Genomic DNA, 22,393 nt, shown 5'->3' with positions numbered 1-22,393 from the left:
AGATTTACATTTATATATTCAGACTTATATTTATATATTCAGATATATATTTATATATTCAAACTTATAACTTTATATTCACAATTTGCATTTATATATTCAGACTTATATTTATATTTCAGACTTATAACTATATATTCACAGTTTACATTTTTATATTCAGACATATAGTTATATATTCAAATTTGTAACTATATATTTATGGTTTACATTTATATATTCAGACTTATAACTATAAATTCAGACTTACATTTATATATTCCGATTTATATTTATATATTCAGACTTATAACTATGTATTCAGACTTACATTTATATATTTACACTTATATTTATATATTCACGGTTTATATTTATATATTCATGATTTACATTTATATATTCAAACTTATTACTATATATTCAGTTTTTATAATTATTTATTTCCTGTTTGGCCCCCCATAATATGTGTATATATATATATTTTAAACAGTGCTTTTTATGAAACATGAGTAGATCACATTCATAAACATAACCCTGAATGAGTGAGATTGTCATGCCTTACTGACGTTCTCAGAAAATGTGAATTAGATGTACAGCGAATCACATGAAGTTCACATGACTTGACATCTGAATGCTTTATTGAATCTGCCATTCATGGTATAAATAAATAAAAAACCAATATAATTTCTTACTGTATCTAACAAATAAAACCCAGAAATGCGTTACATTTTATTTACAAATGTCCCTAAATTCCTTATAAAAACATAATCTTACTGTTTTATGATAGGCCATTTCCTTATAAACAAATATGATCTTAGTGGATACTATTTTGTTTTCTTCTACAACTTTCCAGAAATGGTCAAAGTTGCCATATGGACAGCTGTGCAAGTGTTATGGGTCCCTTAAGCAAAAGGCGGTCTTGGGGGCCACTAAAAAAACAAAAACACAAGTAAAGATAATACCTCAGAGCAGATGCTGTCGAAAGCATATACAAAAACAGACTTAAATAATTTCTGTGAATTTATGCATGCTGTTTATAAAAAGTATATAGGCAAGCAACATTTGAACCCATTAAGCTTGTATTTAAAGGGGACATATCATGAAAATCTGACTGTTTCCATGTTTAAGTATCTATAGTGGTGCTACATCACCTCCGTATGGTTCTTCATTGGTGCTTTATAGGTGCTATGTAGGACTAAAAATGGTTCCCCAATGGTTACGAGCTTTTAGTGCTATAGCACCAATTTTTTATGAGTGTATAAATGGGTCCCCAGTGCTTCTATCAACCTAGTAAATGTGAAAAAAATCAACCCAGTAATTTAGTTTTGGTAAACCATTATCTGCAAGCATGTGAAAAAATAGGTAATTGAAATTTCGCACCCCTTGTGATGTCAAAAAAGGGTCTTATTATGATAGTACCGACCCTTAATCTGCATTTAATCCAACCATGCACTACCATTTAGTACAGAGATCAGCTCATTTGCATTTTAAAGGACACACCCAAAAACGGCACAGTTTTGCTCAAACCTACAAAGTGGCAAACCTAAATAAATTATCTATATGGTATTTTGAGCTAAAACTTCACATATGTACTCTGGGGACACCAAAGATTTATTTTACATCTTAAAAAATGTCCCCTTTAAAGTGTGAGGTATTGTACGAGTTGAGCAGTGCTTATTGAATATTTAGTGTATTATTTTATTATTACTACATTTCAAACTAACATTATTTATATTAACAAAAGTACAGTCCAATCCAATGCAATGCAATGATGTATTAATCCTGAGTGCCCATAAAAAGGCTGACAATATAGGGTACATGAGATGATAAGTGGATTTAAAATATATCAACATTGTTGTATACAGTGCAGCATAGTGTATGAACAGTAAAATAACATAAAATAGCATTTCCTATGATACAATTTCGTTCAAGCAAAACCCTAAAACCAATTTATAACAGCCTGTATGTGATTAAGCACCATATGCAGTGAGGTTTCTGTGGGTTTAAATGGACCAATTACTTGTCAACATTGATTCACTGGATTGTTTTGGAAGAAGTAATAATAAAATGAGCTCCTACCTTTGAAGTGGGTATTGCATAATACTTTTGCCTAGACCCATTTCTTCAGGAATGCTAGTTTCATGCAGACTTCACAATTACATTTGAGAAATAACTGCATAAAACTTTAGGGCTGTGTTCACAAAGACCCCATTGGATTGACACACGTTACTAGAGAATGACCTTTTAATAGACAACAACAAAGCAATAAACCACTTTGATATAATTTTACTTAAAGTCTGTGTAAAGTCTAATATTAAATATATGTTGTCAGGTTTTTCACAACACAGAAAAATTTTTAAGGATAGATTATTAACCACCCAGACAAATTTAAATGATTAAAAAAATGGCAAATAAATTAGCAAAATCTAAAATCAGGCGGGGCAATGATATTACCTAGTGGCCGAAAATAGTCCCCTGCTATTGAAAGTTACTAAGGTAACTATTTTGGCTGTGGTAATATCATAGCGCCTCCTGCAGCCATTTTACGCCAGCAAAAACCTTGATTTTTACACCCGAATGATAGTATAGTTCCTAGCCATATCGGCCTAGAAAATTCACTAATTTTAATTTTCCGTCGGTCTTAGTACACAATGTAACTACATAGGAGTCAAATTTTAAATCGGAAAAATCTCAAAACTCTTATTTTTATTTTTTTAAGCACGATGCTAATGGTCTAATCAGATTCAATGGATTATGCTAAGCTATGCTAAAAGTGCTACCGCCAGACCCGAATATCAGCTGAATGGATTCCAAAACGGTAAGAATCAAATGTTTTTGATCAAACTCTAGGGGGGCTGGAAAATGAGCATATTTTTTAAAAAGTGGAGTGTCCCTTTAAAAACAGGCAGGATACTCTGCTCTTAAACGCTGGGGGCGTGTCCGCTCTCGGTCCTAAAACCACGCTAACTCTCATGATCATGATTTTTGGCTATGCTCAGTGGCTTCAGTGCGTCATCGAGCCACCATTTAGCCCCTCCCAAATAATCCTGAACACAGAAATGTGGAAAAACTTTTTAACTGTGAATTAATTTAAATGTCTTTAAAGAGATAGTTCACCCAAAATGAAAATTCTGTCATCATTTACTCACTCTCATGTTGTTACAAACCTGCATAAATGTCTTTGTTCTGATAAACACAAAGTAAGATATTTTGAGGAATGTTTCTAACCAAACCGATCATGGACCCCATTCACTTCCATAGTAGGAAAAAAGGTTACAAACACTTCTCAAAATATCTTATTTTGTGTTCATCAGAACAACAATAATATATACAGGTTTGTAACAACATGAGAGTGAATAAATGATGACAGAATTTTCATTTTTGGGTGAACTATCCCATTAACATGTCCTTTAAATGTATGTGACCACTTTCAAATATACACCACTTTGTCCAGCAGATGGCGCCATGTATCATCATAACACACCATGGCAGGCTGCAGACTCCTGACATCACCAACTATGGCAGGCATATCCATGGTAACACGTGAGTGAATTCACACTGCAAAAAAAAAATGAAATGAACCAAAAGAGACAGGCCAAATTGAAACGAGAGTTGGTTTCCTTATGACATCTTATGCAGTTTAATTCACATAGCAGCCATGTGAAATAATAACAAACTCATACATTTATACGCAAAGACCTCTAACACAAAATCTTCTTATAATCCAGTTCTGTCCATCATGATAATGATGACATGTCTACTGTACCGAACCAGACCAATTAACTTCCCGTGGACACAGAATGGACAGTCAATAATGACATGGAGTGGTCACAATAGCCAATCAATTGATAGCATCCTGTCCACTGGCTCCTAATGACATGCTGAGTGTAAGAGAGGAATGATGTCATTTCATCCACCAGCAAACGTGCACAAATGTACATGTCTATTACCCTTATCAAAATAACATTTGTTCAACGTGACAGAAAAAGAATCATGTTTGGAAAAAGCAAAGACTGTAGGGGGTACAGTGTGTTTTTTAGTCATTCTGTTAGATGAATCATGCGGAAGACAAATGCATTTATATTGCTTCAATCCACAATGTGACTCTCTAAGACACAGCCGATTCCAGTACGATTACATCTGGGTTACCTTTCTTGGAAATACGTTGCAGCGCACTTCATAATGGGAGATACGGCACATCGCAAAGGATGCAATGTACAAAATACACTCTCATCCAATATGTACAAAGCTCCCAGCTAAAGCAGTTGTGCCCATCATCTTTACAGATGTATGAGCCAACAATGCCAGATTTTGCCTGGGAGCCCACTGTGAAAATGAGCTTTATGTTTCTTTCACAGTATTATTTGTCTTGGGTCCCGGGTTGTTTCTAGCTACAGTATAAGTGATAAACGCACTGCATAGGGACCTCGAACCAACAGCGGACTCAACAAAGCAAGGTCACTTTTGCTTATTTTGAAGAAAGATGCTGAATTTAGGAACTGCCTCAAGAGATGGGATTGGCCAAACTCCACAGGATGCTGAACTACGCATAATCTCACATACATCCTTTCATTCACAAAGCAGTCCTCTCTCTCACACTAACACGCTGCGGTATGAACCGACCCACATCCACCCCCCCTCCTGGCAAGCTATTTTCTGAATGGATGCAGATACCCAGGAACCATCTCGGATGAAACATAAATGGGGGAAGAAAAGGATGCTGGAGGGTATTAGTGGATTTTGTTGCCATATGTGGAAGCTTGAAACATCAATTTAAATGTGCGTGTGTTGGGGGGGGGTGTACAGAAACTGTGTACTGTCATTCATACTCACCCTGCCTGAGGATTACAGGCTATAATCTGCACAGCAACAGCGTTTTTTCTTTCAGATGTTGGGGTGGGGGGAGTGAGAGAGAAAGAGATGAGATTAAGAATGGCTGCTGATTCATTCATAATTTCCTCTCTATTCCTATTGCCATCATGCACTGGAGGGCATTGGGAGCGGTACGATGCAGGAGGGCAGCCGAGAACAAGCAAAACTTCATCCATCCACACCCCTAATCTTCATTAGCGATGAGGAAGAAGAGGGAGCGAATGACGTCATGGCAAAGGCACCGCATTGCAAAGTTTTGCTGGCTACACCACAACACATGCGCTCGGTCTGCCAGCCGTCGACCAAAAACGAATAAACTGGTTTGCAAACGGGTGATGTTGTGCCCATTTCAGAGTTTGAGTACAGAGCCATCAAATATTTTTGTTAGATTTTCACTAGGACCAGTGGTTTTGGAAATGGGAGCACTGCGAATGCCAGTGCAGTAGCTTGGGTTGACGTAAGCACGATGATGTAATCGATTCAGGGCACTGAGTACGAGGTGCAGTCGGATTTTTTTAGCTCTATAGTCATCAGAATGGAGACTGATAACAAAGAAAAATCCACATCACAGACACAGCGGATGTGCCGGTGCTTTATTATGATGTCAAAACGTCTACACAAATAAAATAGAGCGGTTGCAGTTGGTGTTTCGGTGATGAATGTAATTAGGCGCAGATAAAGACTTCATTTTTACAATAATGTAACTAATTTAATCTAATAATGACCAGTGTGTGTCATAATACAGTCAATGGGCAGAGAAAGATGGATTAAGATAAATTCATGTGAAACTGAATATGATGGTTTAGCTGCAGGACCTACTGTAGATGGTTCAAAAAATGGCCCCTAGCTATTACTGGGCTGGTACCCTTTCAAAAAGGAATACACTTGCGCACATAACAAGTGCATAATAGTACCTCAGAAGTACACAATGGTGCCAAAGAGTGCATATTCATATGAGTTAATATGAGTATTTATTCATATGAAGTGAACCGTGCGAAACTGTAAGATTCTCATGAAAAAAAAACAGAAACCTAACCACGCACCTAACCCCAAAGTCACAGAGGTCAAGACAAATCGTACCCAAACTTATAAATGTGGTCGTATGAATTAATACGAATTAGCAAACTCTGAATTCTCGTGAGATAGGGGCATATTTGAACTTCATGTATAAATATTGTATAGGTAAAAGGTATAAATAAGGGACTTTTTAAAAAAGTTACCCAGTGACACTTGGGACCATTTTCTGTGCATTGCGCATTTTTTGTGCATTTGGCATCAGTGGGAAGGAAACATAAAAACAATATGATCTCTCAGAAAGTCGTGTTATAGTCACGTAAAATGTTATTAATTTATTTAATTTATTAAGCACAAATGTCTTTTTCGTGACACTCGCACGAATTTCTATAAATAGCTTCTCATGTCCGTGTCATTTTATGTATTGTTTTATTATTTTTCCTCCTATTTTTTAAATCATTTCCGCTTGGGGTTGGGGTTAAATTTGGGGTTTGGGTTAGGATGTCTAAAAATCAACCCTGTATCACGAAATTATGTACCTATTGTCACGTAAATATGTGAGTCTTTTGCCATTTTTGCGTAAACATGTCATGCATTTCTGTTTACGTGTCACTGTCACGTATTTGTTACTCAACTTTTGTCCTATTTTCAAACCATATACGCTTTGGTTTAGGGTTAAATTTGGTGTTTGTCACTTTAAGTATTGTTTTTTACCTTTTTTTATGATTTTTATTTTTATTTTAGGATTTTTAAACCATTGTCGCCTGACATTAGGGTTAGAGTTGGGTTTGGGTAAGGATTTCATTTAATGTAAATCTAACCCTAAAACAAAGCGACAATGGTAAGAAAATAGGACAGTAACATGTTAACAGAAATGCATGACGCATGTTCACGCAAAAAAAGATGGAAAACCGTGTCATGCAAAAGACTCACAATGAATATAGGTAATTTTGTGATACTGGGTTTCTAAAAATGTAACAGAAAGGGATTCTAACCCCAACCCGAAGCAACAATGGTAAGAAAATAGAAAAAAGAAATGCATGAGAAAACAATGCATAAAATGAAACAAAAAAGAAAGTCATGCCATGGACACGTGAAACTATTTATAGAAATTTGTGCGCAAGGCACAAAAAAAAAGATTAATTTCATGCCATGGACACAAATAAATTAATAAAATTTTGCGTGACTATGACACGACTTTCCATCAGTCTGCATAAAAACATGCATTTATCATTAGACTTTAAATGTTTATGTTAAATCTGCTATTGTATTATATATAATTGTCCTACAGTCCATACATCAGAAGTAACTTTAATCAAATGACTGGAAAAATAAGAGTAATCCCTTACTTTACTTTTTCAAGGAAAACATAATTAAATTACAGTCACTTGACGGTAGTTATACACAACACTGGTTACACTCTCAGAAATAAAGGTTCAAAACTGTACCTTTTCTGCCACTGGGGCTGTACCCTTTCAAAACGTACAGCTTTGCACCTAAGGATTTCATTTTAGTACCTCAGAGGTACATACTGGGACCAAAGAGAGCTTATTAGTACCTCAAAAATACATATTAGTATCTCAAAGGTACATATTGGTACTAACATATCTGTGACTAATGGTCCATACAATTACCTTTGTGAAGTGTATATATTTTGACTTTTTTTAACAATGTAGGTCCTAAAGGTACGGTAATCTACCCAAAATTTTATTTTGTTTTGTATTCCTGTAAAGGTACCAAATGGAAACTAAGGGTACAGCCCCAGTGACAGAAAAGGTACAGTTTTGTACCTTTATTTCTGACAGTGTATGATCATAACCCTCTATGTCACTATTGCTGAGCGGGCATTTGACTGACCGGGAATGGCATCCGACATCCCTTTGAAAAAGAGGTCAACACCACCCGTCTCATAAAAAAAGAGTTTGAACAGAGAAGTGTGAAGAGAGAGAAAAAGAAAGAGAGAGAGAAAATGAATCATGCCAAGATGACTAATGTCTTGCATAACTGCCGAGAATCCCTCCTAGTGTTTATCAATGGGCGGTGGGCTGGCTGGATTTCATAACCCTCCCACATTCCCTCCAAAAAAGATCAAAACCTGTGAATATTCACAGCCGCCAATCACTTCAAGCTGCTGTAAGTAAACAGCATTGGGGGTTTGCTAAAAATCCAAAACGGCTGTATTTTGGATTATTGTACAGTTGGTCCGCAGTTTGACCTCTTGTCAATGTATTGCATATACATTTAGACACTTAAAAGCAAAAATTTAGCTTTCTACCACCTATAAAACATCTTTGTTCAATCAGTAATTGGAGAAACAGCCCATACCTGAAAAAAACTTAAGTTTGGAAGAGTTTGATGAGAAGGTTACATGTTGTCTTTACAAATCTGAGCACGTTTTGCTCTCTATGTAATCTCAATAAAGATGTAAACATATCTGTACCTAAATGGTACATATTAAGATTTTTAAGGTTACTGTCCCAGTGACCGCATTTGTTTGACCATTTTTACTGTTCGAGAATATAATATTTAAAGATCTTATTGGTGACATTTCTTGATTTTCTCTTTCTATGGTTATTTCTATGGCTTTTAAAAATTGAGGTGCTACACAATGCCGTAGAAGATTCATAAAGGAGAACCTTCTAAAGGTACCTTGTAGTGTCAAAAAAATCAAAAGATCAAATGCAAAAAAATTAAATAAGAACATGTGACTGAATTGTTCTTTGGAGAACCAAAAATGGTTCTTCTATGGCAACGTTGTATGGAACCTTTGATATTTTTTCTTCTTTATTTAAGAGTGTAGGCCAGGTTTGAAGGGGAATTCCCAAGGGTTGTAATTCCTGACACAACCTATATCCGGATCACTTTATTTTGTCCTACTTTGTTTCATGGAGAATCTGGTTAGCCTCCGCTTTGACGTCATCGGCCATATCTGCTCTGTATTATATTCTCCCTCTCCATATCTTCCCCCACTAGAGTTTGTTATTTCACCGCACCAAAATAAATTGCCTATGAAACCAGATGAATCAGTCAATCCCCCTTCCCATTCCACCGCTTTCACTTGGTTTTACGTATCTGAAGGAAGTCTCTATGCGTCTCTCCGATTTCTCTCCAAGTGGGGCATTTCTTCCATCACCCACTCTGTTTGCTCTTTTTAGCATCTCGCTGCTTTCCGGTTGTCATGCTTTATTTTTAATCGTGAGGCGTGGAGTTTGAGGATGATGTGCTGACAGCAGGAGAGTTGAATCATCTTGGTGAATTTTTGCTGGATGTCTTCATCGGCTTGAAGAAAGTCTCACATTGTTCAAATGAGCATGAATAGAAAATTTGATCACAGCCTTAAAATGATTTTTTTTTTTAAAAGGTCCTAATATTTACCATTTAGGTACAGGTATACATTTGGTACCTTTTTGACGTTTTTCTGACAGTGTACAAACTGGGTTTGTTTGTTTTAAAGCACTTCCCAGCAGGCCTATGAGCTTCAACGTTAAAAAATGGTTGAAATAATGTCAGTTCTTGTTTCAACGTTGAAACAACGTTGATATAACAATTAATGCTATAGTTTGCAAAAGGTTAATAAATGCTTAAAAATCAACTTGAAATTTGGTTGAAATAATGTCAGTTGTTTGTTTAACATTAATTCACTTTGCAAAATCAAAAGGTAATTCAACGTTGATTCAACCTTGTTCTTGACGTTGATTCAATGTTGAAATGTCAGCTGTGGTTATTAATAAAGGCATGTGCATCACACCTTTTGCTGCATCACAACAGTGATGTTTGCATACATTTTTCTAAAAAAGGTCCTTATATTACCATTTAGGTACAGATATGTATACATTTGGTACGTTTGAGGTACTTATATGCACTCTTTAGATGCAAAGGTGTCATTTTTAAGAGTACTCCCCCGGTGACAGCTATAGGGATTATTTTTCGACCATTTTTTTGACCGTGTACTGTACAAATTGGGTTTGTTTTGTTTTGTTTTATAAACCACTTCCCAGCAGGCATGTGACCTTCAACGTTGAAAAATGGTTGAAACAATGTCAGTTCTTGTTTCAACGTTAAAACAACGTTGATATAACAATTAATGCTATAGTTTGCAAAAGGTTAATAAAATGCTTAAAAATCAACTTGAAATTTGGTTGAAATAATGGAAGTTGTTTGTTTAACGTTGATTCACTTTGCAAAATCAAAAGGTAAATTAACGTTGATTCAACCTTGTTCTTGACTTTGATTCAATGGTTAATCAATTAAATTGGATTGTTTTTTGTCAACATTTTTATTTGTCAAATATTTTCGTATAAACTGTTACATTTTTATGCTTAAATGAACAAAAATAAATAAATAACAATAAAATAATAATAATAAATAAGTAATATAATAATAACATATAATAGTAAGTAAGTATATATCTTGCAGAGTTAAATACAAGGAAAGTACCTTATCAAGGAAGATAAAAAACATGAAAGGATACTTGTCTATATATTTTCAATGTCCATCATTTCCACAAAAGCATCCCCATTTAGACTGTCCAGAAAATCATAGAAAATTTTCCAAATTGATTAAAATATATGGATTTTATTTTTCAAAAAGTTAGTAATCTTTTCAATAGCAAGACATGAGGTCATCCCATTTATCCAATGTTGAATTGGATTGTTAATAAAGGCATGTGCATCACACCTTTTGCTGCATCACAACAGTGATGTTTGCAAAGGTTTTTGACATAAAATGAAGTTGCAGGCAGAGATGAAGCAGCTGAGGCTTTAAAATCCTCCAGGCCAAACGCTGACAGGAACACTCAGCTCAAACCAAGAATAAAACCTAACACCCTCTTTCTAATCTCACATGTTCAGAATGTGGGAATGTGTGTCATTCGCAAGTTTCAGGAACACACAGTAACACAAAGCTTGCAAGCAGAAAGCAGGGTAAAAACTACATGGTGAAAGCAACACCCTGACAACCACCAAAACATAGCACATAAATTCAAGTTATAATAGATTACATAATGTGTAACAGATGAATGGCAAGTTTGGTTTTGTTACATTTTTTATACAGTCAGATTATTAGAATGCAAAAGTGAATTACATTATTAATGACTTTTTGCAAATGGTGGGAGCTTAGAGTATTAGTATGATATCATGAGGTGAAGCATAACATTTTAAAGGTGAGATCATCTAATTAAAAATGGAGGAAATTAGGGAAACGGGTTCATACGCAGCCCACTTGCGCATGATGTCAGAATTTTTCAAAGGTATTAGATAAAACACATAATGTTGGGTTGTTTTAACCTATTGTTGGGTCAAATAAAACATTTTCTGGGTTAATTCAGCCCAACAGGTTGGGTTCGTCCCTTTTTTATCCAATGCTAATCATTTGGTTTATAAGTGTATATGAAAGGATTTATATTGAGGTCGCCAAAATAACCAAAACACTATAGTCAAAGTATTAATAAAGATGGGGTTAACTTTCCTGCATAAATTATATTGGCTGGATTCATAGATTGTCTTGTCTGGTGTTGTGCCATGATCACTGCAACATCATCCACATCCAAACACTGAGGCTATCAGCGAGTCTTGCTGTGATCTGTCTTATCTCAGGATGTGACATCACCTCCTGTCAGCTCAGGTGTACCCAACACTGTTTCATGACTCACTGTGTCCTAGTGATGATCACCCATGTATCCTTCACAAATGCCAGAAACGACACAAAACACGCCAACCACAGCCACCAACGTGCACCTCGTGCATTAAATATTTATGGGTGTTTTTAACTTGCAGCAATTAGACCAAACCTTCATTCACGAGTTTACAAATACGTGAAATCAAAATAAAGTAATTGGTATATTCATTTATGAATTTTTCCTGTCCAGGGATGATTCCGAGCTTGGAATTTGGCTCGAACCCAGAACACCCCCCCCAAACTGGGAATGAAACCAGCCAAGAATGAGGTGATAGGAAGTGGAGGGATGCTGCGAAACTTGTCGCAGGATAGAGGTGAGAGACGGCTTTATACATCGGCTTCTTTTTGCACTGATTCGTTACTTGAATTTTGTTAAATAAAACTTTATCAATGGATAGAAAATGGAAATAACAGATGGGACCTCGTGTGTCTGTCAGTATGAGTGCCCCTAGAGCATGTTTGGAGAAGTCATGTTAAGTTTAGCAAGTTAGCTTGCATGTAAATAGTTAGCATTAGCAGTAAGCATATTCTTAAATCCTTTATATAAAGTGTGCCTATTTCATTGCTAAAAAACAATGTTAGTTTTGTGTATTTGGTATAATACAACATTCACGTGGTTTATGGTTCAAAAACACATTATTTTCAAAATACTTAACATTTTTGTAGCTCCAGATTTTACTTTCTTCCTGAAAAGCACAGATTTTGTACCAAACGAATTTATTCGAAAAGTGTCCCTGATTGGCCAGCTAATCTGTATGTTGTGAGATTATAACTTGCGTCATCGTTTACATTGGGGTTTGTACCTTTTGCATATCGTTAACATGTACTAACTAATACACACTTACACACCAAAGGAAATGTACAATCGTGAATCGGACCATAGGTGCTCTTTAAACATTTGTTTAGAAACATTTCATTTACCATGATGTGCTAATGAAAAACACACTTGTTTTTACAGGCAGGGTCACATATATGAAATAGATTTTGTGAGAATACATGTTTTGGAGGTCGCAAAAGCATTGTCGTTCTTTAAAGACAAAAAGTTTAGGGAAAATCTCATACACTTTTCTCAAAGTCTGTGTGTTTTGCCCGATCTGTAATTACAGCAAACTGTGATTAAGTACAACATGCTAAATCCACTGACATATTGTCATATGAGAGCACAGGATGTTCTGTTCGGTGGTGACAAATGCTCTATTTCTGCACACAAGACCTCACTGAACTGATATTCTACTGAAGCTTTCAGAGTAAACTTCCCATTTTAGAAATAGGAGTATAGAAGCATGGGTGGTAATGAGAGACCATCACTGCTGAGGGCAATTTAGCATGAAAGGAAGTAAACGGCTCCCATCGGAGCAATGACTGGCAGTAGCCACATGGTGTCATACGTTTTGCTATGGTGTCATCCGAGTTTCTGTCTTGTTGGTGAGCGGTTCAAAAACTTTTGTCATCCACAGACCACATCCTGATCTCTGGTCTAGAGCGCTTCCTACTGATATGACTACTCATTCAAACAGGTCACACCTGGAACGTATACATTAAAAACAATACTACAGTGCTATTGAACTACTACTGTGCACTGCAAAAGGTTTTTGCATAGTAATACCAAATTTTTAACTACTGTAATGCAAAAACTGAATTACAATTGCAATTAATAAATTACAGTCATTTTCACAGTTAGTTTTGCTAATATACATCATCTTATGAAAAAAATCAGCTAAAATGGCACGTATTCTATATATTTTCAGTAGTTTTGCTGGGCAAAGATTATTCGCAATTAATCGCATACAAAATAACAGTGATTTTTAGCATAGTATACGTGTGTGCTGTGTGTAATTATTATGTAATACACACAGATTCATGTATATATTAAAGAGACATTTACATGTGTATATATATTTATTTTAGTGCTGGGAAAAGATTAATCACGATTAATCTCATTCAAAATAAAAGTGACTTTTTTGCATACCGGTAATATGTGTGTGTGTACTGAGTGTAATTATTATGTATATTTAACCACACATACATATAGTCATTTCAGATTTTTACATTTATATATATTTATATATATATTATTTATTTATTTATATATAATATAGAATATACGAAAATATACATAAATATACATACACATGTAAATGTTTCTTAAATACATACATGAGTGTGTGTATTTATATATACATAATAATTACACACAGCACACACTCATATATTATGCAAAAAAAAATCACTTTTATTTTCAATGCCATTAATCGCGATTAATCTTTTCCCAGTACTAATTTATTTGTATTATATATAAATGTAAAAAAAATTATATATAAATAAAAAAATTCTGAAATGTATAATAATTGCACACACATTTTATGCAAAAAAAATATATATTTTGTATGCGATTAATCGCGATTAATCTTTTGCAGCACTCAATTTTATTTATATTTTTTATTATTCTGCTGGTTTTACTAATACATATTTACCAGTCTGAGCTCATGAGAATTCATATGCATTTTACGAGTTGGCTAATTCGAATTCGTACAAAGTGAATTGTACAAAAACATACGATTGTCATAAGAAACAATAACAAAACCCTACCGTAATCCCAACTTCACAGGGGCCAAAAGCAAATTGTAAAAAAAATGTACGAATGTGGTTGTATGAATTAATACGAATTAGCCACCTCGTAAAATACGTATGAATTGCCATAAGATAAAGTTGGTATTTACTGTAAAGCTGCTTTGCAACAATGCAAAACTTTAAAAAAATCTCACGGCAATTCGTGCGTATTTCACAAAATGGATTATTCGTATTAATGTGCACAAAGCGAATTGTGCAAAACATACGATTTTGAGGAAAAGCATTAATGAAACTCTAAACTCGAAGTCACTGGGGGGAAGCAAATCGTACAAAAAAGTACAAATGAGATAGTGTAAATTCATATAAATGAACCACCTTGTACAATACGTACAAATTCCCAGAAGATTGGAAATTTATTTTTTGAAAAGCGCTATAAAAAAACTCGAATAAACTGAATAAAACAGTTTTGTCTTAAAGGTGCAGTGTGTAATTTTTAGAAGGATCTCTTGACAGAAATGCAAAATAATATACAAAACCATATTATCAGGGATGTTTAAAAACCTTTCATAATGAACCTTTATGTTTTTATTACCTTAGAATGAGACGTTTTTATCTACACCCCGAGGGTCCTCTTACATGGAAGTCGCCATTTTGTGCCGCCATGTTTCTACAGAAGCCCTTAACGGACAAACTTTTTTTACTAAGTTGCTCCGATGACATGTTTGTCCGGTGGTGGCTACTGTAGCTTCTCTATGCATTTTAGAAGCCAGGGGTGAGCAGTGAACTGAGCCATTGGTTAAAATTAAATTATACCTTTAAATTATAGTAAGCAAAACAAATTAAAGTTCAGATGTAAGCGCCGCTAAACGCCACATTCGTAAAAATAAGATATTAACCAAGTGCTCTCCACACATACTATACATTCATTAAATACTTTTGCATGAAATCTGCTTAATCCCACCCTCAGGCCATTCAGAAATATAGTTGATTGATAAAAATCAGATAAAAAACGCTAATAAATAGAAAAAACTTGCCAGACTCACTTTTGTGGGTTATTTATCTGAATACTCCCATGCTTTATAACTACATTACAAGTGCACATTAGACTTTTATATATTATGTATCATGAAAACAACATTAAACATATGTTACAATGTTTTGTTATCAGTGTGGTTTTAAAGGACAGCTTACAATGTTTTCATCCCTGCCCAATGGCAATTTGACTGCCTTTGTGAAACACTGAAGGCAAAAGATCTGAATAATAGTTGGGAACTGAGTGGCTATTTGAAACTCATCAATATTTAAACAGATTTGCTTTCTACTGCTCTCTCTCTCTCTTCTTCTCTTTCTTTGCCTTACGCTTGAGAAAAGGCAATTCTTGTATAATTTGACTTGAATCCGTTCATAGCTACGCAGCAAGGGAAGATCAGAAAGCATGCCAAACCTCCAAATCTAAAATATTCACTATACTCAGCAAACACACATTAAGATCACTTCCCAACATACAGATCACTACCTGTGCAAACCCATTTACCTCCTATGCAGATCAAAAGGTTAACCCCCCGTATCTCTTCCTTATCAGGTGTGAGGCTTTCCTGGCCTCGGGAGTAACCTTTTCAACCGACCGCGTTGATCTCTCACAGTTATCAAGGCTAAACCAGGACGCAGTGGAATTTTTATAACAGGATATAATTACGCAGAGGGATTAAGAGGAGAGAATTACTGTTTGTGTATGTGTGATTTTGGGTGGATTGAGACCCTCGGGCAAAGGTTTGACCCCTAATTGACGGGTCAAATGACACCCTGACAGGAAGAGAAGGGTGGCAAGAATTGTAAGGAATTTCCAATTCAACTTAATGATTTTAATGATGACTCTACTTTTACTTGTGAGGATGCATGCTTTGCTAATCTTAAAACATGTGCTATATTGGTAACACTTTACAATTAGGTTGTATTTGTTAAAGTCGCCATGAAACGGAAGTATCGATTGCCTGATTGTCCCCTTGGTTCCAAGTGAAACGGCTTCTGAAATGAAATAAGGCAGGGCAGAATTAGAATTTGTCCATTGAGATTGTTGCTAATTGCCAATCACAGCGTTCTTTTCCCGGACCCCGCCCACCTGCTATACGATGTGACTGGATGTAAAGAGAGATCGTTTTGAGGGGGGGAGGAGATTTGCATTTTTGATTAAAGAAAATGAGGGCACATTATTTTTTTTTATAATGAAACTCACAGATAAGTAATTTGTTAAAAAAATACCACAATATTACAAATCAAATATAGTTCTATTTTTTTTCCGCTTTAAAAATCGCCAAGTTTTATTTTGTGCCACCATTCGTGTAACTACTCATGTAATGCTGCGTTCACACCAGCTGCGGTAGAGTCAAGCTGGAGTGATTTCAATGTTGAGTCATTGTGAATACGCGTTGACGCGCGTTTGGAGGTCTCGCGGCGTGAATGAGGTGTTTAGCGTGGCACGGTAGACGCGATTCCGCCTCATTCGCACGTCTAGTTTGCGCGAATGGCGCGAATTGAGCGTTGCCACGGGAAACGCACGAGTTGAAAAATTTGAACTTTGGCAGAAAAACGCGCCTTGTTAACCAATCAGGAGCTTGCTGTAGTAGTGCTGTGATTACAGGAAGCGAGCGGAGTCGCAGGAGCCCCTCCCATGAAGCGAATTTCTGTGTGAATGTCTCGATGACTAGAATTTTACACATGAATGAAGCGAGTAATCTCAAAATGTCCAAGCGGCAAACTACCACAGAAGATGCAAATTTGACGCCTCAAATGCGGCTGGTGTGAACCCACAGTAACAGTCTTTAAATAGGGAAAACATGGAAGTGTTTGGTGGCTTTTAAATTTAACCCTGTTTGGATCCTAAGGAATGAATGGGGCTAGGCTAAATGCTAACACATTCACGACACGCCGTACAAAGATTGAGTGCATGCATTGAATAAAGATAGGGATGTATTAATTCTTCTAGTTGAGGTAAGAACATAGTAAAATATTGAAAAACGGTGGTGTTTTCCTTCAACATAAAATCTAAAACTTTTGGTCAAATATTTTAATGTCACATATTTTAAAAGCAACAGTTTTATTCAAATTAATGTGGATCTTATCAACACTATATTCGAGAATAAACTTAAGTTTTATAGTCTTTTTGATTGGTTTTTTTAAAAAGAATTGGTTCATAAGAGTCATTTGATTGAGAATCAAACTACACTGGGTGCCCTGGTTGGTTTCCAGGGTGATTCATTTATGACTCTGATTATAGGTGCAATACACTCTTAAAATTTAAAAAACAAAAGGGTAGTTTTCCAGACAGGGTTTAGGCCATGACTTATTTTAGAAAATTTTAATAGTTTTTACAAACATACCTTACAAAAACATTACAGGTGTGGATTTTGAGTGTGCAATACCTCTTTATAGTCTGCTGACCATTTTTCTATTATAATTAATCTTTTATGCAATAGAAATGCTGAAGGTTCTTCATGAAACCATGAAGATCAACCTTTTATACACCTTTATTTTTCTTATTTGCATGAAACAATTCTGGCCTATTTTGTGGAAATAATATTCATTAATCATCGATTCCTTCAAGCTCTCTTTTGTCTTCAACATCTTAAACTTGTTGACAAATGACTTAATGTGTAATCTGCTCATGGTAATTCATTAATACCTTCTAAACCGATTATTCACCCCTTTACAAAAGATGATCTCTTAGCTGTTAAGCATTTATGTGACACAATGAAACCACAATAGAGGTCATGCAAGACAAAACCCTATGAGGCTTTTCCTTAACTGTTAAAGCCAATGAATGGTTGCATTTATCTGGTGGTCATGCGGACCTCGACACTGAACAGCAGCGTTATATCCGGCCTCTTCTTTATATCGCATGATGCCATTTGAAAAGAGGTGAGGAAGTGTAGAGAGGGTGAGAAAAACACTCTGTGGCAAAAGGGATTTATTTTTAGTTTAGGTCAAACTGTTTATTCTCTCGGTTTGTTGCCTGAAACGATCGTTTTCACAAGGACAAAGGAGTGAAAGGTTGAAAATGCAGAATCGCAATCACTTGTGGCTTGGTGTTTATTGGGGCAAAACGGTTATGGAGACTTAATGTACACTGTCCCTGTCTATAAAATTGATTTTAATCTTGATTTCAATCTTTGTCATGACATTACTCATTAAATATTAAATAAATCACAAAATTTGACATTAGCTTGGTTTTGCGTGAAAGGTCTCCCAGATATTGCAATGGCCGTACCATGGTATAAAATGGTATTCTCTATAGCGTTTTACTGTAACATACTGTAAAATATAAGCACTTCAAATCTACCCATAATGCACTGCAGTGTACTATCACTAAGGAATCTGGATCTTCTTCACAAGGATTGAACCTGAAAAGGCCTTTCTTAAGTGACCGAAGTAGTCATTGTTATGCACCAGGTGTAAAGGGTCTGCTAAGGGTTCAACAAAAGCCAGGTCGCCAGGGTCACGTCCGGCCGAGCAGAAAATGAGCCACCGGGCATGACGTGACAACACCTGTTTGTGAAGGCGTGTCATCACCTCTATGTAAACACATTACTGTGTCTGTGGTCTCGGAAGCAACACCCACAAGACCAAACATGTCACCACTCCCCGCTGAGCAAATACCTTATTTAAACATCAGTGACAATTTAATAGTTTGTTTAATTTTTTCTAGGAAATAAAAACGAACCCATTTCCTAATACAGAAAAACAGATATTTTACCAGGTATTGCTTACTCATCTGAATGAATATGAGCAGGTCTGTCTTGTACCAACTCTGTACATTAAAAGAAATGCACAGCTCAACAGAACTTTGGTTTAAATGTGGAAATCAGATCCCTGTTTTCTTTGCTAATGAGAGTTGTGTGTCCAGGTTATGCAACCGACGGTTGGTTTTCTGTCATCAATCACTCTACAGAAACCTGGCTGGACTGTCTATGACCTCCATTTTACTAACCATAACCTACATCTGACACTTGAGTTAATATACGGTTCTAATGTTTGTGAAATATTAAGTTGCCCTATGGAAGTTTATCACCAAACAATATGCTGGCTCAAACTTTATCAACACTTGCTCAAGGATTAAGTTTATAGAAATCAATAATTCTGGTTCCTTAAATATCCCATATGAGTAAAACTTCAGAATTAACTATGGGACACTGTAGTAAATTATACACTTAAAAATAAATAAAGGCTGGATTTACTTTAAAATATAGTGCATTTTTTATGCAATTGTTTAAAATTTCAAGTAAAACTTACTTAAAAAAGTGGATGCAAAAATGATGCACTATATTTTTAAGTAAATCCAGAATACTATTTTTTACAGTGATTATCTATTATAGGAATTACTATACTTTGTTAATGAATACTATAGTTTTAATTAACTGACAAATTGTTTATTTACTCCTGCAATGCTCAGTGGTAGAGCATTGTGTTAGCAGTACAAAAGGCCATGGTTCAAACCCACAATTAAAAAAAAATTCAAACTGGTTATGTACATCAATTGAACTTAATATTTTAAGTTTTTGACTAGAATATAGTTGACATAGCTTAAAAACAAGTTGAAATTATTTAATTTAATTTGTTAAGTTAAAGTAAAACAAAAACTTATGTTGATATGATTTTTTACACACATGCTAATATAAAACGTATATTTTATAATAAAGTTGATTTTGATTAAAGAGTCTGCCAAATGTAAATGGTGACCGAAATACTGTAGTATACTTTAATATTTACTATGGAAAGGTTCTAAAACACTTTAGTATCTGGTAGTGTCGGCCAGTGACTTTTTTCGAGAGAGCACGATGCGAAGAACGCCAAAACATGTATGTTGGCCGTCATTTCAAAATATGTGTTCGCCGCTTCAAGTGAACCTTTGTGCATCACGTGTCTTGTCAAAATAAGTGCCTGCTGCAAACGCGTCTAAAGTGTTTATAATAAAAGAAACGCTCAATTTTGCCAGATACTCGCATAATCTCATGCGTAATCAGAATTTACTGTTAAGGAAGTGTCTTGCATACATTTTGTAAATGTGAGCGTCTCTTTTATCATGAACGGTTTTGACGCATATGCAGCAGACACTTATTTTGACAAGACAAATGATGCACATGGTTCACATTACGCAACAAACACATTTTGAAAACATGAGCAACACACATGCCACATATTTTGAATTCGCATCCATTGGAAGAGAACTCACCAGCCTGGTATCTAAAAATTTTGACTAAAGGTTGTAAAGGGTTAACTTACTATAAAAAATAGTATTTAATACTACAAAATTGTGGGATTTTACGAAAAAAAATTAGATTTTTTTTAATATTAATATTTTTTATTTTAAATCTCTCACCCTCAATACCAAGTATTAAGTAAATAAAAATACTAAACAATCCTCTATTGCACTGTAAGAAAGACGTCAAATCATTTTATATTTAAGTTATATTTATAGTTAAGTTAAACAATTTCAGCTAGTTTTTAGAAGTTATGTCAGTTTATCACAAGGCAAAACTTAAAATAGCAGGTTAAATTGACTTGCAAAACCAAGTTGTTTTTACAGTATGGTAACAAAGTTAATATTGCCTTTTTTATTTATTACGCTTTGAAAAATGCTGTTCTGTTTTCAACCCATTGTTGGGTCAATAAAGGACAAACGCATCCGATGAGTTATATTAACCTAGAAAATGTCCATATTTGACTCAACATTGAGATAAACAACCCAGCATTTGGGTCTAAAACAAGCCTACGGTTGCGTTTGTCCCATTTTGCCTCAACTAAACTGAAAAAAGATTTGTTGGCTCAACTTAAAAAGGTAAGTGTTCATTAAACAAAAAAAGTGTTACATTTTAAGTTAACTTAAAAATATTAGTCGACTCAACAATTTTTACTAAGTTAACTAAGTTGAATTTACTCACTTACAGTGGCGGCCGGTGACTTCTTTTTTTCGAGGGCGCTCGATTGCAAAGTTCGTCACAACATGTATGTAGCCCATCATGTGTGTGGTTCGTAATTTCAAAATATGTGTTCTGAGCATCATGTGAACCTATGTGCATCACGTGTTTTGTCAAAATAAGTGCCTGCTGCAGATGCGTCTAAAGGGTTTATGATAAAAGAGACGCTCGCGTTTGCCAGATACTCTCATAATCTCATGTGTAATCAGCGTTTACTGTTAAGGGAGGGTCTTGCGTGTATTTTGTGAACGTGAGCGTCTCTTTTATCATAAACGGTTTTGACGCATCTGCAGCAGGCACTTATTTTGACAAAACATGTGTTGAACATGGTTCACATGATGCAACAAACACATATTTTGAAAACACAAGCAACACACATGACACTCCGAAAACGTATTTTGAATTGGCGTCCCTCGGAAGAGCAGTCACGAGCCGCCACTGCTCACTTACTTTTTAAAGTTGAATCAACCTTTTTTTTTTTAAACTAGCATTTAAGAGTGTACACAAAATTGTTATTTTGTCATATGGACAACCAGTTAGCAAGTTCGTCCGGTGATTTGGTCATGTGACCAGTTCATTATAAAGAACTGTAATTCATCTTGTTGACCCCAATGGTCAAAATGTCTGATTAAATTCCCACTGCAAGCTATCACTGTTGTCATCAACTACATCAGTCTTCAGTCCACATTGTCCAAAGAATGAAAATGTTCAGGAACACAACATCTTGACAATAATTTGCGATTGAAATAAAAGATAAGGAACCGATTCCCGAACACACGCTCCATCACCATCAGCTCACCGGATCAACAATGCACTTTCTTTCAATCAAACCCCCTTTCATTACTCGCTCTGTCATTGTTCCTGTTTAGTGGCTCTCTTATTGCTACCAGACTGGAAACTGTTGGCTAACAGTTGTTTATTACAGAGGAAACCGGACCCGCTCCCCTCATCTCCGGCTAAAACATTCTTGTGTGTCCATTAAGCGGCATACAGAGCGTAACAGTGTAGCTTCAGCGTTTATGATGAGGCCTTTTGTAGAGGCTCCTGTGGTTCTGCCTCTTAACAGCTTTTCTAAACCCACATCTACTTCATTAAACATCTGAACTGCTTTCCGCTTCGTCCTTTCTTCCTGCCCTAGCTGATTAGCGTTGGACACTAGTTTTTTATTGACCTCACAGCTAGCGTGCCCAACACTTCTCCCTCTCATTAGCGCGCACATTACATAAACATTTTCCTTCGGGCTCAATGCAACACGCAATACATGCACACCAATCAGGTTTTAGTTGGCTGTTCTCTTGCTTTTATGA

The 22,393-nt window shown here is 35.6% G+C and overlaps 1 long non-coding RNA gene across 1 annotated transcript in view; it reads left to right on the top strand.

Annotated features, from left to right (window-relative positions):
* Nucleotides 1-22,393, top strand: part of LOC135781360 (uncharacterized) — a 62,699-nt gene that overhangs the window by 3,077 nt on the left and 37,229 nt on the right. Inside the window, exons 2-3 of the long non-coding RNA XR_010545143.2 lie at nucleotides 3,440-3,525; nucleotides 11,735-11,858. This is a non-coding gene — a long non-coding RNA (uncharacterized lncRNA). The remainder of the gene's footprint in view (nucleotides 1-3,439; nucleotides 3,526-11,734; nucleotides 11,859-22,393) is intronic.

Source organism: Paramisgurnus dabryanus, chromosome 23 (genome assembly GCF_030506205.2).
Source record: "Paramisgurnus dabryanus chromosome 23, PD_genome_1.1, whole genome shotgun sequence".
Classification (NCBI taxonomy): Eukaryota; Metazoa; Chordata; class Actinopteri; order Cypriniformes; family Cobitidae; genus Paramisgurnus; species Paramisgurnus dabryanus.
This window is presented reverse-complemented; position numbering and strand designations above follow the sequence as displayed.